The sequence below is a fragment of the Rattus norvegicus genome, chromosome 8, assembly GCF_036323735.1.
Source record: "Rattus norvegicus strain BN/NHsdMcwi chromosome 8, GRCr8, whole genome shotgun sequence".
In the NCBI taxonomy this organism is placed as follows: Eukaryota; Metazoa; Chordata; class Mammalia; order Rodentia; family Muridae; genus Rattus; species Rattus norvegicus.
In genome coordinates, this window is record NC_086026.1 from 14,581,581 (window position 1) to 14,595,251 (window position 13,671).

The 13,671-nt window shown below is 42.8% G+C and overlaps 1 protein-coding gene across 2 annotated transcripts in view; it reads right to left on the reverse strand.

The window, feature by feature from the left end:
• Positions 1 to 13,671, reverse strand: part of Arhgap42 (Rho GTPase activating protein 42) — a 230,111-nt gene that overhangs the window by 145,103 nt on the left and 71,337 nt on the right. The window lies entirely within an intron of this gene.

A 13,671-nucleotide genomic window follows, 5' to 3' on the forward strand; every position in this document is an offset into this window, starting at 1 on the left:
TTGCTACTTGGAAGCACAAAACGGGGCAGTGAAGCTCCCCCTTGAGCAGCCCTCTGGATTGAGTTTTACACACAGGAAGAAGACACAGCTTGATGATAAGCTATGACAGGTGCATTAGTTTATGTTCCTAAAACTAACCGTACTAAGAAAAATAAAAATAGCATCAGTGGACAAAGTCAAAAGACTCTCAATGTGTCTCAGGTGCGCATCTGTAAGTTACAAAACCGAATGACTCTGCATGCAGCATGAGCATCTGTATGTTACAAAGTAGAATGATTCTGCATGCCACATGCATGGGTGTATGTTACACTGCAGACACATGCAGGGACTTATGAGGCGGAGTATCCTAAGGAGTTTACTCGGGGAACAACTGCTGAGAGGATTCTATTTCTTTGAATAATTACAAAGCTCAAGGGTAGCGCAGAAGTAGTGTCAGTGGCACAAGGCTTTGGCTGCTGCTCAGTTGAACCTCAGCACAAAGCAACAAACACAATTTGCTTGTGGCATGCCCGAATAGTGAATGCTGTGTCAATGAAACAGTGGATGAGTATCAGTACTGGCCCCACCTTTCCCATCAGTCATTGGGTATGGTCCATCTTTGACTTCAGTGTCAGACCACCCCACCCACTTCGCCATACTGACCTTATTTGTAGCTGCCATACTGACCTTATTTGTAGCCAAAACTCTAGTTCCTATTTTCTGGCAGCCACAACATCAAATATGACTTTCCATTCCCTCTGTGACTTTAAGTTCCACAGAAACCAGCTGGGCAGTGTGATTGGTACATGCCTTTAATCCCAGCACACAGGAGACAGAGGCAGGTGGATTTCTGAGTTTGAGACCAGTCCAATCTACAAAGTGAGTTCTAAGGTAGCCAGGGCTACAAAGAGAAACCCTGTCTCAAGACTAAACAAAAGTTTCGGAGTCCTATTTCTCTAATTTAATGTCAACATGCAATATGAAACATTGGCTTCATTTCAAAAAGGAGAAAGAACAGACGGCTCGAAGATGGGACACCTTGCCCCACAGCCCCAAAACAATGAGTGTGAGACAAAGTAGGTATTTAACTTGATCAATTCCAAACTCTTCCAGCCAACTGTGACTGCAAGGCTGTGGGATAACAGTACCAGCCTGCTACACTGCCAGATTACAGGAGAGAATTGTCCATCTTTAAAGGTGACAATCCCAGGGCCATTGCTCTCCAAGAGTGACTAAGCACCAAGGGGGAGGGTGGACCAACCCCTGAGGAACTTGCTGAGGACAACCATCCACTTACATCTATCTAGCAGGCGCCCTGCTAGGCTGGCTGCCATCAGAAGTAACTTCCCACCATACATTCCTTCACATTCTGCAGTGGCATTCCTATCCCTCAGCGGCTTCCTGCAACCCGCTCCAAAAGCCTTCACATCCTCTTCCCTGCCCAGCTTCACTGCTCCACAACCTCTCATCAGCTGTGACCTCCTGGCTGTGAGCCACAAGACACTAAAAGTTCACGTTATCTAACCCCTTTGGTTTGTGTTTCCGGGAATCCTGCTATTCAACCCTAGTTTACTCCAAATCTTATTTCCCACAGTGGCTATCTCAAAAGAATGTTCCTTCTCCAGAACCCAGCCCCAAATTTCCCTCATTCTCACCAGATGCCCTGGTGTCCTGTTCCACACAGACACATCAAGGAGTCCTGATCAACACTGTCCACTCTTCCATTTCTGGCTTTTCCTCTCTGAAGCTGGCAACTCCCCCTCCGAGCCTCTCATCACACCACAAACCTTGCTTGCCCATTTCTTCCCTCCTCCTCTTTACATAACCACTTTTTCTTCCTCACATGGTGCCCCTTTTTCTCTCTATTGCTGTGAGAAAACATTGCAAGAAAACACAAATTAGAGAAAGCAAATGGTTTGTTCCAGCTTGCACATTACTTTGCACATTGCTGAAGGAAGTCAAGTCAAGACTGAAGCAGAAAACAGAAGCAGAACCCACAGAAGGCAGCTGCTTGCTGGTTCTAAAAGACTCGTGCTCTGAATAAGCCTTCCTTGTGCCCCCCCAGAGCCACCCATCCAAGCAATGGACTGAGCCCCCACATGGATTAACAATCAAGAAATTCCCTAGTGACAGATGACCTGAGCTAGGCAATCCCTCAACTGAGACCCCAGCCCCTTCTCAGGGAACTCTAGGTTCAGTCTGGGCAACAGTCAACACTAAGTAGAACACACAGCTACCATTCCTTCCTTTTGATCTACATCCAAACATGAAGCAACCTACTCTCCAGAGTGGAGGAGGATAGAGAAGAATGACATGAGGTGGATTTAAGGGGATTTAAAACTATTGCTCACCGTATCTCAGGAGGAAGTCAAATGTGGGCATATGAACCTGTCAGATAGGTAAACTGAGGCAAATCAGCGTAAGAGCCTCTATGGTCATATACACAGTTAAACTCTTTGACTTCCATTAGCTCACTGAAATGTAGACACTTTCCCACTATCGCAGAGGTAAACCCACCTTCCCAAGTCATTATCCTAAGTTTAACAAGTCAAATTAAAGGCTGGGAATTTCCAACAGGACCCATGCCATAAAACCACATAAGTGTGGCTATAATTCCTCAACAACTCATCTGAAGAATTATCTTCACTTCCTCCCTCTACACACCTGGTCACCAAATGCTGATCTCTCTCTGTCCATACTCAAAAAGGTCACCCATCAGCATCGGAGACTGCAACCCATTTGAAGCTCTGAAGTTATAACATGATCATCAGTTGAGACTAGGTCAGTGGTGGATCATTTGCACCAAATGCAAGGCACCAATTCTCGATTCCTAGCATCACATCAGGACATAAAAATCTTTACAAGGCTCCCTTGACATTGCCACTTTACAGCTCAGCATCTTTAACAGATAAGGAAATTCCAACTTTCACATTATAAGCACTATGTGTAGCTTCCATGAAGTAGTCATAAGCACCTGGTTTCATATATTAATACAGAGCACTGTAATTTCTAACCTTGGTATTTTGACTTCGAAAGCACCTGACCTAAGTGTCCAGTCCCAAATCAAATTACCACTCTTGCTAGATCCTGGTGTCCCCAGCCTCCAGTCCCTTCTCTGACTTTGGTATACTCAAAGCAGTCTTGTCCTTACTTCACCAGAAGCACTCCCTCAATCCAAAGCCAGGACAAACCATGCCTTCCATAGCTTTTCAATTTGAAAGCCTAGTTTTGATTTTTATAGTTCTGGGAAATTTTCACTGTAACCTCATCTCTTTTATTCTACAGACGGACATACCTCAAACAAAATCTTCTTCCAGGCTTCAATTGGAAACAACCAAACTTCCTTCTGAGTATATGGCCTGTACCATGCATTGGTCAGTCTACCAGTATAGTCACAAAAAGCACATCTGGTACCACCCCCAACCTAGTCACCACCAAATGGTCTTCTGTGTGACCAACCCATTGATTAAAGTAGGAGTTGTGTCATTATGATCCTAGGCAGAAGTCGCAGAGATATTCTAGGGAGACTCTGGGCCCTCCCTGTTTTGTCACCCCCCCTACTTCTGTTTACTTAAATTGATTGACATGAAAGAACTAGGCATAGAAGACCAGCCAGGCTGGGATGGGTGGGATCATATACATTGCACAAAAATACAAGATTGGTTGTTTTTCTTTCAAAAATGGATGAATATTCTCTACAGGTTAGAGGATAGCCTCATCTACTGAATAACTTCTAAGCTAGCTAGAACTGCATAGGAAGACCCCATCTCAAGAATAAAAGGGAGAAACTTAAAATTTCCGTTTTCCTTGACTCTGACTTGAACAAAAAACTGTTCCTGTAACAAAGAGTGCCCAGGAAAGTTTCCTGTTCTCAAAGAAAAGACCAATTGGTCTGTCTCACAGTTTAATTTACACATGTCCGAGCCTTTGGCTCATGTCTTTTTCTCAATTATGAGATGGCCACAGGCATGGAAGTGGGGGAGGGTGATCAGATACCCCAGGATCTGATCAAAATGTGATAAATCTATTTCCCTTCTACAATTCCTCTTTCCTAATTTCTTGTAAAGTAGAAAATGGGTGGCTGGCTATAGACCTAACTGCCAGAACAAAAAGGAGGAGGAGGAGAAATTTAATAGCTAATGTGTATGAAAATGTCCCAAGGAAACCCAAAATTTTGTAAACATAAAGCACATTTAAATGATAAAACAGTGATTGTTAGCCCCCCCCCCAAAAAAAAACCATACTGACATTGGAATTCTATAAAATCACAGCAACATTTCTTTGACAAATAGTTTCTACTCACACAGACAACACAGTCAGGAGCTCATGTGAGAGCCCATCCTGCTAGCCCCACGACCAAAAGAAAGGGGTGAAAAGTAGAAAACCTTAGAAGCATCTAACTTCCAGACAGAGAAGCATAAACGATCCACAGGAAAGGACTGTGGTGTAACACAATCATGGACCGTGATGCAGAGCTTATGTTCCAGTCAGCATCCGTGAAGCTAGACTTCACAAGCAGATGAGGAAGACACCAATAAAAGAGGTCTCCTCAGCGAATGTTTGAGAGACTCTCATAACAAAACTGCAGACTGCACCTGTCTCCTGCACAGACTTTCACTTGCTAAAAAGCCTGTCTTGGGGACTGGACTGATAACTCAGAGGTCAGCTCCAAGGTCAGGGGTGCTCCCTGCTCTTCCAGTGGATTAGAGTTTGGTTCCTAGCACACAAGTCGGGTGGTTCACACTGTCTAATTCCAGCTTCAAGAACTGCAGCACCCTCTTCTGGTCTCTGACGGCACTTGCAGGCATGAGTATAGACACACACATATGCATAAATTAAAAACAAAATAGTACATGGCTCTGTTGTTAAGCAAAAATCTGAAAGACCATGAAGTTCTAAGCCAACCATGAGTTCCACTTCCTAAGACCATTCTCATCGTAACACACAGCCTGTGGGGTTCTGCAGTGGCTATTCATGGCACTGTGAGTGTATACAGCAGATATTGACAGTTCCTGTCAGGCTGTCGCAGCCAATCGTCACCTGGGCCTGCACCCAGAAGACAGTCAAGTAAAACACTTCCCAGCTCCACCATCCCAGGACCTGCACATGCCATTTTTCCTTACCCTCCTCCCTCCCACCTCAGGTCTTTGGTGCAGTTTGAAAAGTCCCCCTCAAGTTCTTGGTCTGAAATATTTGTTCCTCAGCTGGTAGCACAACCTGGGGAGGCCATGGGACCTTTAAGAGGTGGTAACAGTTCATGGAATAGTTCACTAGTGGGAGGTCATTAAGGGTTATAGCCCGACCCTTGATTCCCAACCCTCTCTCGGCTTCATGGTCTACCATGAAGTGAGGAGCCTGTACCACACACTCCTACCGCCATGAACTCCATCCATTTTGCCTTCCCTAACAGTCAGACTAAGACCCTCTCAATCTGTCAGCCACAATAAATCCTGCTCCGCAGAAGTTGTTTCCATCACGTATGATAGTCATCAATACGTGGAAGCAGTTACTATGGCTGCCATCTCTTCCCTTCCAAAGGTGAGAGATGCTTTTCCTCCTCTGATAATGCTTCCCTACAGCTGCTTTAGACAGCGCTGTCTCGGACTTAGTCTCCTTCCGGTTCCCTCCCACCCTGCCAGGACTGCTCTATCTTGGATGGGGTCTCAGCCCAAGGAAGTTGCTTCTGCAGCATTTGACACACTCAACAGAACTCTGACGTCATTGTGACTTTTACTGTTGTTTTCCCCAGTGATAGTATAAATATGAATGATCCAAGCCACTGAGGGAGCCTCAGTACTGGCTGCCTGCTAAGTTATTATGAATAATGAGTTTTACAGACAGGAAATGCAAGCACAGGCAAGCTCAGAGTGGAGAGAAAGCTGCAAAGCAGGTTTCTGACTCTAATAGTCCTGCTCTGGCATCTTGCTCTGAGAGAAGGCAGGGAAACAACCATCCTATTATTGTCCCCAGTAGGCCAGGGCCACCACCACACTGCCCATGCTTCAAGCAGGCGAGTTTGGGCGGGTCAGGCCACCCAACTTTTCGACTCCTCTGTTCTTGGCTAAGAAAGCACCAGGAATACTGGGTAAACAATGGCTCTGAGAAGAGATGAGTTTGTATTCACAAGCTTGCGGACACTGCACATTGCTGCATTCTGTGTTTTAGCTGACCCTGTACTTATTTCTTTTTTTTTTTTGCTGAGATTATTTTTGTGACATTGTGTTATCAACCATAAATGATGGCCTGTCTAAATAGGCCTTCTTAAAGTCATGTGCTCTCAGGGAAGGAATATTGCAACTATTTCACCTTTGAGTCAGTGCACTACATACAGGCAAAAGCTTGGATCACCCCACATGGTCCTGTCCCCAGAGCGATGCACAAAGCTTAAAATAGAACAGGTAGCCCTTAGCAAAAGAACAGAAAACCATCTTCAATTCTGCTTTGAAATTTCCTTTCATGTTCACAAACATTAGAAAACACACATGTTTCTAACACATATGTAAGAATCATATGCATGCGCATACATGCCTGCATATGTGTGAAATACTTTCTCAAATTTAGAAGACCATACCTTAAAAGTCATAATAGACATGTCTAAATATAAAAAAGGGTCTCATTGAGCTAGTCTTGAACTCACAATCTTCCTGTGTCAGCTGCCAAAGTAGCCAGGCTTACTGAATGTGCCAGCATGCCCAATTAGTTTGTTTTTAGCGTGACTCTAAAGTTCTACCTAGCTATCTTTGAAAGGCTTATTTCATTGATGGTGTAGGAGGCACTGCAGGGAGGCCAGTCAGTCAACAAATACTAAACATTGACTACAAACAGCACTTCAGAGCTCTGAGAAAGTGCAGAAACCGGTGTCCAACTTATTCCCTTGAAACAGCTAGAGCAGACAGCTGGAGCCTCCATAGAATAAAATCAAACCACTTTCAATAGAATAAGACCATGGAAGAAACATGGCTTTGGAGGACTCATGCATATCAATAAGATAAAACAAATAACCAAACACAACAACAACAATGACGACAACAAAATCGTCTTTTATTCAGGCTTGTGGCATTGCAAGTTTTCTGAGTCATTTTCTTTCATTTAAAATTTCAAATAATCTCCAGTTTCTTAAAAATACACATGAGCCAAAGTTTATGGCCCAAACCCTTGAGAAGACTGAAATGACAAAGCCCTCCTTGGCTACATAGAGAGCTGCAGGCCAGTGTGTGGTGCATGAGAACTTGTCTAAAAGAAAATAAACCAATTAAGTTAAGACAAAATAAATAAAATATAAATCTGACAACATGATCTGACTTAAGCAGCGCTCTCTCACTAACTACAGTTCCAGTTAGGCTGCACTCTGCTGTCTCCAGCCTTATTTGTGGGTGGTGTTGCAGGATACAAAAATAGGGGTGACTTAACAAAGAAGGAGAGATGGAAAACAGTAATTCAATTGTCTGACTGACAGCTATTAAAGAGTAAAATATACTCCCTCCAGAGTTCAAAGGAAAATGTTATTTGTATAAACAATCCAGGCTTTTGGAACTGAAAGAAGAATCCACTTTTGGATACTTCCTGATTCACATAACCACACTTAAGTGGGCTAGAACAATGGTTTGTAAAACCTGACAGACTGTCTTTCAAATCAGCAAATGACGAGGGATTCTTTTTACTTAGATTTAATAAAACATCAGAGGTCTCTTTAGAAAATTTGTACTTCACAATATCGTTGTCTTTGGTTTATGATATTGTTTAAAAAGAGACCCCAAATCAGCATGTAGAAGGCAGAGGCCCAAGCGGTCAAACAATGCCCAAGAAAAGTGTCATGGCTACAAAGAGTTCCACTTGATGAACCTTGCTATCATTTAACAATCCTAAGAGCATTTGGATGGGTGAGTAATTCAAGTAGGTAACCAAATTCTGAGGAAAGCAGTTATGTGTTTTCAATAGTTTAGCCACTAGTTATTTTTTGAAGAAAAGTGAGTTCTTAAGTAGAAGAGAGATTCTGGTTTTATAATAGATTGATTCTTTTTATTCTTTTTTGTCATGTCTATGTGAATATAGTGTCTTTGTGTATGTACTCATAAGTGTGTGTGTATCCTCATGCACATGTGTATGTCTGCATGTGACAGCCCCAAGGAATGTTATTAGGAATGTTCCTACAACACTCTTACACTTTTCTTTGAGGCAAAGTTTCTCAGTTCACCCCAGGGCTTAGAACATTTCTTTAGCAAACTTTTTCTAAGGATCCCCTTCTGCACCTTCTGAGGATGGCATTTCATTTCCGTGGGCTTTGGGTGCTGGAACACTAGTCCTCTTGCTTGTGTAGCAAGCATCTATGCTGCTGAGCCATTTCCTCAGCATACGCCTGTTAGCCTTCATCAAATACAGTGCTCGCTCTCTCTCTCTCTCTCTCTCTCTCTCTCTCTCTCTCTCTCTCTCTCTAAGTGTTTCTACCCTTCATAAGAATTTCCTCACAACACAGAGAAAGTAGCTGATCAAACTAAAGCTTTTCCAACTGCCTCACTGAGGAACGTCTTCCCTTGACACCCTCAGACCAGTCTCACAGGATCACTCAGGCTAACTTTAACTCGCTATAGAGTTCCCTTGCTGTTGTACCACATGGGCAGGCCCTCGGCCTCAAGGAGATATGAAACAATACATATTTATACTTGGATAAAGTCATGTTTACTCAAATACACCTACTAAGCTGGGTGTGGTGGTACACACCAGTAATCTCAACACTTAAGAGGTGCAGGCAGGCAGATCTGGATTCATGGTTATTCCTAGCCACATAGCAAGCTCGAGACTAGCATTGAGTATATGAGACTCTATCTCAAACAAAAGTAGGGCCTGGGACATGACTCAGGAGGTAAAGCACTTTGCCTCATAATTCTGGGGATCGAAGCTCAATCTCTGGGACCCTAGAAAAAGTGGAATAATAGAACAACTCCATAATGTTGTACTCTGAGAGCAAACGAAACTGTTTGTCTTAAATTTAACAGTTGCAGCCTCATTTTTCACCATAGTCCCTTGAAGACAGAACAAAAAGAATCAAAACTATATAGGACCACCCAAAACAACGCCAGATATACAACACAGGTTGGTTTTGGTTCAAGTAAACCCCTCCATGAAAGACATGCATACAATGTGTACTGTATTGCCATGGGTAACTTGTTTTTGAAGGCAACAGGTTCTTCATTCTAGACAAGTAGATACTAATGACCCTTGTTACTATGAGCGCACATTTGCATTCAAAACAGAGTTAAGTGCAGGAACAGAAATACACTAATCAGATCAGAAATAGCTAGATGCTTAGTACAAAAACACACTCTGCTCTGAATCACTCAACCGCTTTCTCAACTAAGGGTTTGGCATGAACCTTCTTTGGCAGGTGGCTCTGAGTTACGTACCTGCAACACAAGAGTGTTCTGTTTGGGTGTGTCTAACTGAAAGCAGTCTTCACCTAAAACATTTACTAGCACACAGGCTCTCCTTGGTAATTGTCTAAGTCTTGAGTGCAAGTGTCATCTCTTCCCAGATGTTCTTAGGAGTCTCCAAGAGTTCGGCACAGGACACTGCAGCCTTATCAAAGATGTTCGTGCACAGCCACACGTGCACTGCAGGGGGCTTTCCAGCATTGATTAGAACAGACAAATTGTGCTGAGCTCAGCTTAACTAAAACTATCGGAACTGCTTTAAAGCAGAGAGAGACAGACAAACAGGCAGACAGACAGACAGACAGACTAGGGTGTTCAGGAATTATTTCAAGGGCTAGAGAGATGGCTCAGTGGTAGAACATTTGTCACTCAAGAATGAAGGTCTGAGTTTAAACGAGCAGAGTCCATGTAAAAGCTTAGTCCAGTAATGCACACCTAGAACAGTGCAGTCAGATGAAAGGCAGAGACAGGAGAGTCCTTAGAAGCTACAAGCCATCTAGCCTGCAATATTCAGCTGCAAAGAATGAAAAATCACTATCTCAAACAAGCTGGAGGCCAGGACCAAAATTGAGCTTGTCTTCTGACCCCCATATGTTCATGATGGCCTGTGCACACACATGCATGCACACACTCTCTCACACACATACTCTCAAACACACAAACACATATATGCATCACATATACAAGAATATTAAAAGCTATTTCAAATTTTAAGTTCTAAGCAGAAAAACAAGTCAGAGGAACTTTCATGCTCTGTCCTCAGTATGAGTGGAGTAAATGCTAACGTAATATATGAAGATGCATAGAATTCATTACCCTACATTCTCTAGTGCGTAATTATCTTTACAAGACTGCCCAACTCCTAGATAGGCTCACAGTAGTATCTGTGAACTTTCAAATCTTCAAGCCAAATTGCTGTAAACAGTTTTCAATAGAACGAGACTGTTTTCTCTATACAAACTCTTTTGTTCCTACTAGTCTTCAAGGTCTGTATATAACTCCTGTTGAAACATGGTTAATCCCAGCATGTGTGGGCACCAGGAATACCATTGCAAAACGTACATGCAATGTTTTTGCAGTGATTGGAAAATATTACTGCATAGTTATAGATCATAGTAAAATAATTAAGCACCTTTTTCCTAATCTATCCTATAAGTATATCACTTAAGAGAAAGGTTGACACCTCCCACCACACTAATGTCTGACCCCCAGATTGCTAACTCAGCCTCTAGCTCGGAACTCCTGAACGGTACACAAGCATGCAATCTGAGCAGCAACTGAAACGCTATCTAGATGCATTCAGCAAGCTGCTTCCACTCGCAGTGCTGCATGCATCTGGGAAGCCGTGAGTGCAAGCAAAAAAGCCCACAGCTCACCTACCTGTGGTGCAAAGAAGCAATGGCCTCTAGCAGTTTGGGGTGTGAAGGTGTGTGCATAATAGAATGCTCTATTGGGACTTCAGTACGGGAGTGTACCCAAGAAGTTCTCAGTGGGTCTTACATGAGGAATTCCAGTTTACTGTTCCAAACCATTTCACACTGGCAATCAAGAGCAAATACAAAACAAACACCTAAAAAGGTCTAAAGGGCATGGGTGTAGGCAGAAGGGGGCAAGGGGAGAAGAGGAAAGATTTACCTGCTGGATACTGATGTCCTCTCTGAGCAGACTCCCCAGAAGAGCTTTCACTCATGTGAAGGCACCTCCTTTTCTTTAATCAAGGTCTGAACTTGTCTCCATCCACCATGGGCACATGAGAATCCTGCTACCCTGTCTCCTGCTCCCGCCCTCCTCATAAACATCGCCGTGGCACTACACATCACCTTACACTGAGTGGAGATCTTTCTGTTGTCACTGTTAGTCCTTCAGATTTTACACTTATGCCATGGATCAGTCTCAAGACTATTGTGGCTGAAGCTGTTACATCAGTCAGTTGCTGAACTAATCATAGCTTGCTCCTCTCTCTCTCTCTCTCTCTCTCTCTCTCTCTCTCTCTTTCTCTCTCTCTCTCTCTCTGTTTTTGTTTTGTTATTTTTTTTCTTCCGAGACAGGGCTCGTCCAGTACAGACCAGACTGACTTCAAATTCACAGGGATTTAGCAGCCTGCGCTTTCCTTTCAAGTGCTACAGGCATTCACCACCACACTCAGCTCTGCCTTTATTTTATTCCTCTTTCATTGAATTGGAGAAATAAAGAGAATAAATAAAGATGTCCTGGAGCTCTAGTGAGTTAGGGTTCAGACACGAAGTATTGTAGCTTCCCCTGCAGAACTGGAGTGACTGAGCGCATGCCAGGGCATCCCCTTCTACCCCAACAGCCTTACACCTCAGCCTGAGGTATGCATCTCTCTCAGTTCCCTGTCCATAGAAACACATTGGAATAATCTCATGATTCTCAATCAGAAATTAATCAAAGTCTTCTATTACCTACAGAATTTATTTTAAAATCCTGCATTTGGAGGCTGAGTTATAAGATATACATGTTGGGTGATTAACATAAATGAATTTACTATGCTTTTACATGTGGTCAAACTCAGTGAAAGTCTGAGCTCCATCTTCAGGAGCACAAGCACAAAGAGGCGAGTAAAGCAGCTGGCACATAATCCTTAAGTCTCTTCATGTAAAATTAGCAGGCAGCACTCACCCCTTCATTACCCTCACCTCATCTCTCATCTATTGTCTTATCCCCAGAGCCCTTAGCCGTGACTATAATTACATACTGGCAGTCGAAAGCACGCCTTAGCTACTGAGCTACACACGCCTTTCCAATCTAATCTACAAGCAAGCAGGACACAGCAGTGTTTGTTTAGTCAAAGTGGAACGAGTCAGAAGAGAGCTCGAGTTCACCTGGGAAGTTACCTCGTGCTGCTTGGCTCTGGAGCGGCCGGCATGTGACTAAGACCCTGCCTCTGCAGCTCCCATGTTCCTCGAGTGTGACTTCAAAAGAAGCCTCACAGCAGAGGCTTATTGGAAAGGTAGAGACTATTTGGACAGCTGTTGCCTGCATTCTTACAATCATATGAGAGAAAATCTGGAGCAACCTTATGTACTCCGGACACCATTCTATTAACTTCCATAAGCTTATGTGTACAAATCTGATGGGAAAAACTCACCAAACCATTAAAAAATGGTGCCTGTACAGACTCAGAAGTGTTTGCATAATCCTTTGCAAAGGGAAAACTACTAATTACTAATTCATTCTATTAGAAACACATAGAAAATTGAAAGCTTCTTAAATCATATCTCTGATAGACTGTCTTTTATGAGGTTAGCTTGGATCATATGCAAAGACTTACATAAAGGGGCCTGGCTTTTGCGTTCACAGAATTTAGTTTTATATATTTTCCTAAATGGTGATGCTTGTGTGTTACTCTCTGGGTAATATAGTCTAGGCTTTATCTGGCTGTGTTGATTGTATATATTCACAACACAAATGTAAAGAGGCCAGAAACAAGTGGGACAGCGTACACTAAGCATATTGTGTCAGTGTGACAAAAAAAGTGACCATCCATTTGCAGAGGATAACGGGGCCTGACCATTCCTGCTATCCTTTCCACACTGAGGATGAAGGAAGGAACATTTGTCTGTCTGACGTTCATGTAGCAAACACGTCTATCCTCACTTCAGACAGCATAAGTGAGCCACTTCCCAACCCATATAGAAGCAAGAACCATATACAAACCCAGGTACCAGTCATATCCATATGCCTCTCACACTCCTATACATATAGCTTACCAAGTAAGCATTGGCTTTCCTACCATCTGTAAAGTCTTGGGTTTCACCCCAATACCACGCAAACCAGGAGTTTAAAGTCAGCTAGCAAATTGAAGGAAATCTGGAGTATATGAGACCTGGTCTAAAAAATTTTCCAAAAAAAAAAAAAATATATATATATATATATATATATATATATATATATATATATGTTCTGCCTGAGACTTGAACCACAGTCTGTTAGAACACTTGTTTAACACATGACTAACACTCTTTGTCTTCTTCTTAAACAAATGCTAGTATTAGCAAAGAATTCAGTATTAATGTAAGAAAAAAGAAAGATGCCTCTTAAATCCTATACCGCCCATATTGAGTACATGCTCAGCCCATGTTTGAAGGCAGAGACAAACACTGTTATCAGTATTTTCTCAAAGCACTGACCTGAGTTGGAATGATTAAGTAATTTGCACACGGCGGGGCAGAGGGAGAACAGCCAATTTAGAAATAATTTGTAATTATTTTCACAGAAACTCAAAATTAAAGTCAGAGGCCAC